Genomic DNA, 6,000 nt, shown 5'->3' with positions numbered 1-6,000 from the left:
CCCCCCCCCCCCTACTCTCCATGTTATCACCCTTCTCCCTCACCTACTCTCCATGTTATCACCCTTCTCCCCCCCCTACTTTCCATGTTACCACCCTTCTCCCCCCCACCTACTCTACATGTTATCACCCCCTCCCTCACCTACTCTCCATGTTATCACCCTTCTCCCCCCCCCTACTCTCCATGTTATCACCCTTCTCCCCCCCCCACTCTCCATGTTATCACCCTTCTCCCCCCCATACTCTACATGTTATCACCCTTCTCCCCCCCACCTACTCTCCATGTTATCACCCTTCTCCCCCCATACTCTCCATGTTATCACCCCCCCCCCACCTACTCTCCATGTTATCACCCTTCTCCCCCCCTACTCTCCATGTAATCACCCTTCTCCCCCCCACCTACTCTCCATGTTATCACCCCCCCTCACCTACTCTCCATGTTATCACCCCCCCCTCACCTACTCTCCATGTTATCACCCTTCTCCCCCCCCTACTCTCCATGTTATCACCCTCCCCCCCACTCTCCATGTTATCACCCTTCTCCCCCCCCCTACTCTCCATGTTATCACCCTTCTCCCCCCCCCTACTCTCCATGTTATCACCCTTCCCCCCCCCCCCTACTCTCCATGTTATCACCCTTCTCCCACCCCCCCTACTCTCCATGTTATCACCCTTCCCCCCCCCCTACTCTCCATGTTATCACCCTTCTCCCCCCCCCTACTCTCCATGTTATCACCCTTCTCCCCCCCCTACTCTCCATGTTATCACCCTTCTCCCCCCCTCACCTACTCTCCATGTTATCACCCCCCCCCCCCCTACTCTCCATGTTATCACCCTTCTCCCCCCCTCACCTACTCTCCATGTTATCACCCTTCTCCCCCCCCTACTCTCCATGTTATCACCCTTCTCCCCCCCCCTACTCTCCATGTTATCACCCTTCTCCCCCCCCTACTCTCCATGTTATCACCCTTCTCCCCCCCCTACTCTCCATGTTATCACCCTTCTCCCCCCCCTACTCTCCATGTTATCACCCTTCTCCCCCCCTCACCTACTCTCCATGTTATCACCCTTCTCCCCCCCTACTCTCCATGTTATCACCCTTCTCCCCCCCCACCTACTCTCCATGTTATCACCCCCCCTCACCTACTCTCCATGTTATCACCCCCCCCTCACCTACTCTCCATGTTATCACCCTTCTCCCCCCCCTACTCTCCATGTTATCACCCTCCCCCCCCACTCTCCATGTTATCACCCTTCTCCCCCCCCTACTCTCCATGTTATCACCCTTCTCCCCCCCCTACTCTCCATGTTATCACCCTTCCCCCCCCCCCCTACTCTCCATGTTATCACCCTTCTCCCACCCCCCCTACTCTCCATGTTATCACCCTTCCCCCCCCCCCTACTCTCCATGTTATCACCCTTCTCCCCCCCCCCTACTCTCCATGTTATCACCCTTCTCCCCCCCCTACTCTCCATGTTATCACCCTTCTCCCCCCCTCACCTACTCTCCATGTTATCACCCTCCCCCCCCCCCCCCCCCCCTACTCTCCATGTTATCACCCTTCTCCCCCCCTCACCTACTCTCCATGTTATCACCCTTCTCCCCCCCCTACTCTCCATGTTATCACCCTTCTCCCCCCCCCTACTCTCCATGTTATCACCCTTCTCCCCCCCCTACTCTCCATGTTATCACCCTTCTCCCCCCCCTACTCTCCATGTTATCACCCTTCTCCCCCCCCTACTCTCCATGTTATCACCCTTCTCCCCCCCTCACCTACTCTCCATGTTATCACCCTTCTCCCCCCCCTACTCTCCATGTTATCACCCTTCTCCCCCCCCTACTCTCCATGTTATCACCCTTCTCCCCCCCTCACCTACTCTCCATGTTATCACATTTGATTTTTGCAACAATGAGACAATAGTAAGGCATCGATACTGTTGCTTTTAGAATATAATTAGTTCCATTGCCGTTATTTCTATAGTTCGGAGTTGGAGTTGATGATTGTGATTGAATATTGTCTGATGGTTAGGGTGTGTTCAGAGCATAAGGCCTGAATCCTGCTGTGATGACTTCTTCCTTCCCCCGGGAAAAGACTGTCACATGTTCCTCACACACAGACACAGTAATGCCAATAACTTTTTCACAGTTCAGCTTGGTTTTATAACTATTTCAGTTCATTTAAGTTTAAAAAAAAAAAAGATATATTTTTTAGTTCACAACACTGCATATTTTAGTAATTCAAAATCCAGTGTACAAAAACCATTTCTGTTTTATATGTCTAAATATACAAGAGACAAATATAGTTGATTTATAGATGTTGAAGAACGTGCCACTTTATTGTTGCGGAGGAGGATGGGATGAGATTTGTAATATTTTTTCTGGTTGGTTGTAATTATATTTATACGTCGGATCTTCTGCAGTTCCCCGTCTGCACCCGAATGGCACCGTATTCCCTATGTAGTGCACTACTTCGTATCAGGGCCTATAGGACTCTGGTCAAAAAGAGTGCACTACTTTGTATCAGGGCCTATAGGACTCTGGTCAAAAGGAGTGCACTACTTTGTATCAGGGCCTATAGGACTCTGGTCAAAAGGAGTGCACTACTTTGTATCAGGGCCTATAGGACTCTGGTCAAAAGGAGTGCACTACTTTGTATCAGGGCCTATAGGACTCTGGTCAAAAGGAGTGCACTACTTTGTATCAGGGCCTATAGGACTCTGGTAAAAAGAAGTGCACTACTTTGTATCAGGGCCTATAGGACTCTGGTCAAAAGGAGTGCACTACTTTGTATCAGGGCCTATAGGACTCTGGTCAAAAGGACTGCACTACTTTGTATCAGGGCCTATAGGACTCTGGTCAAAAGGAGTGCACTACTTTGTATCAGGGCCTATAGGACTCTGGTCAAAAGGAGTGCACTACTTTGTATCAGGGCCTATAGGACTCTGGTCAAAAGGAGTGCACTACTTTGTATCAGGGCCTATAGGACTCTGGTCAAAAGGAGTGCACTACTTTGTATCAGGGCCTATAGGACTCTGGTCAAAAGGAGTGCACTACTTTGTATCAGGGCCTATAGGACTCTGGTCAAAAGGAGTGCACTACTTTGTATCAGGGCCTATAGGACTCTGGTAAAAAGAAGTGCACTACGTAGTAAGGAACAGGGTGCCGTTTTGGACGCAAACCCTGTCACACTGTTGTTGCCGACACACACGTGAATGTTTTGGCTTTAAAAAAAAAAAGAGATGCTTCGTTTTTGTTTTTCTATTGCTGAGAAGAGAAGAGATATATTTAAAAATGTTTTCAGACCGAGGTTTGGTTTTTAAGAAGTCTATTTTACGACTAATTGGTTTTGGGGTGTCCTGGGAACAGAAAGACAAAGGGATAGGATAGCACATGTAAAAAGCAATAAGCAGATGGTTTTGTTTAAGGCTGTCTCCCAAATGGCACTCTGCTTCCTATAAAGTGCCCTACTTTTGACCACATCCCCTATGGGCCATGGCACCCTATTCCCTAAATAGCCCTATGGGCCCTGGTTAAAAGGAGTGCACTATAAACGGAAAAGGGTGTCATTTGGGACACGGAATAGGTTTTAGTGTACAAACTGTAATTACCAAAATGAAGTTGTTTGTGTATATAGTGTACTCTGTGTATTGTGTATTTATCGGGGGTTGGAACCGGTTCAGGGAAAAGAACCAAAAACTGGAAAAGAACAACATTTTTCGAGGGAACGAGAACCGAGAACGAAAGTGATCTATTCTGTTCCGGAACAGAACCATTCTGTTCCGGAACCATTTTAAAAGCATGGGAACCGGTTAATAAAATGATTTTATATTCAGGGCATTTTTTTCCCAGTTTCACAAAAAAAAACACAAAAAATGCAACAAAGCAACTACTGTATGCAAAGCCCTCAGCTGTCACTCAGAAACGTATTCCAGTGTCTGCCTTCCTGCTGTCTTCCTGCTGTCTTCCTGCTGCCTTCCTGCTGCCTTCCTGCCAACTGAAAATCTTTGCCGGTGTGTAGGCTATCTGTCCTTCCCCTCCCTCCAAAGCATGCATATGCATAATCTACTGTAGCTACTGACGTTACAGGCGCGATTCAGAAATTAAAGGGAAAATATTTTTTATTAGAGAACAATGGGATTAACTTTTTCAATACTAGTTAAGGATACTATAATTATCACATTTCATATTGGATTTATTAACAACAAAAATATGTTGTTGTTTTTGTATTCTGGTGCTGCTCTGCACACACAAGCTTGTTAGCTAGCTAGCAAGTGCTTTCCAGAAACCCAGCCTTAACAGAAACCAAAGCCATTCCTCTGTAGGCTTCATGCCCAGCGCTCTCTTCACCCGCAACATTTCAGTTGCATGTTGCGCCCGACACTACACTTTGTCTGTCCAATGCATTTATACCGGACAAAAATATAAACGCGACATTCAACAATTTTATTGATTTTACGGAGTTACAGTTCACATGAGGAAATCAGTCAATTTAAATAAATTCATTAGGCCCTAAGTATGGATTTCACATGACTGGGAATAAAGATATGCATCACAGATACCTTATAAAAATGGGCCTCGGGATCTCGTCACTGTATTTTTGTGCATTCAAATTGCCATAGATAAAACGCAATTGTGTTCATTGCACGTAGTTAATGCCTGCCCATATCATAACCCCACCGCCATCTGGCCTTTTAATGTCCCCAGGACAAGGTGCACCTGTGTAATGATCATGCTGTTTAATCTGCTTCTTGATACGCCACACCTGCCAGGTGAATGGATTATCTTGGCAAAGGATAAAGGCTCACTAACAGACATGTAAACAAATTTGTGCACAAAATTTGAGACAAATACATTTTTTTGTGTGTATGGACATTTTCGGGTATCTTTTATTTCAGCTCATGAAACATGGGACCAACACTTTACATGTTGCGTTTATATTTTTGTTTGGTGTACATTCTGTAGCAGGCCTGCTCCATAGCAAGCTCCTCTATCCATTGGTGAAGTAATTTAAATGAAAAAATATATATTTTGATTTCAGAGGTTTAAAAAGGAACAGAAAGGAACGATATAAAACTTAACTTTTTGGGGGGTTTGAACCGGTTCAGAATTTTATTTTGCTGGTCAGAACAGTGGAACAGAACAAAACATTGTAAAAATGTTTCCGTTCAGAACAAAAGATTTGAAAATAATGTAGGTTCCAACCCCTGGTATAAACTGTACCGCGGTACATTGTGTGTTAGTGCTGAGCGATTAGTGCTTTTTGAGTTTGGTTCAGTTAGATTATATGGGGGGGAGGAATCCGTTTTGGATTTCACTTTCAATCATTTTTTTAGTCATTATGTGGGTTGAAGGCTGTATCAATACAGAATAAAACAATCAATGCAAGTCCCATGATGGTAGTGACTGACCATTCCTGCTTATCACTTATTCACCATTATTTTTTCACATTACTTTACTTTAATAAAATATTTAAATTGTTACATTAGTTTTAATTGATGACTTTATTATTTCATTCCAAGTCATCATCTCATCTCTATAGAGCTGTTGTTGCCTGTTGTCTGACAAAATCACTATTTTTGTAGTTCTTAAAAGTAAATAAGGTATACTTAAAAATAAATTTAAAAGAAGTAGAACAAATAGTTTTCCCCTATCAGGACTTCCTATTCGCGGGCACAAATGCATGTTATGGTTCTAATCATAGAACTACAAATAGAATCCCATTTAATTCAATAGGATCTCTGTGGGCCTAGTCGTAAAGACTTTTAACATGTATCACCTTTATGCTGTGGCATAAACACAACCAGTCATGATGTTTTTTTTTTTTTAATTGGATTTGTCAAACAGTGACTTCAAAGGACTACTTTACTCGGCTACTTGCGCAAGTTCATCCACTCGCAACATATTTCCACCCCCCCACCCGTGAATGAAAAGAGACTTCTGTTAAAACAAAACACCACAAAGTCTAATGACATTTGCCGACTGTAATTAGGGCAGCATTTAT

This window comes from Oncorhynchus clarkii, chromosome 2 (assembly GCF_045791955.1).
Source record: "Oncorhynchus clarkii lewisi isolate Uvic-CL-2024 chromosome 2, UVic_Ocla_1.0, whole genome shotgun sequence".
In the NCBI taxonomy this organism is placed as follows: domain Eukaryota; kingdom Metazoa; phylum Chordata; class Actinopteri; order Salmoniformes; family Salmonidae; genus Oncorhynchus; species Oncorhynchus clarkii.
The sequence above is the reverse complement of the archived record's forward strand: the minus strand, read 5'-3'. Positions refer to the sequence as shown.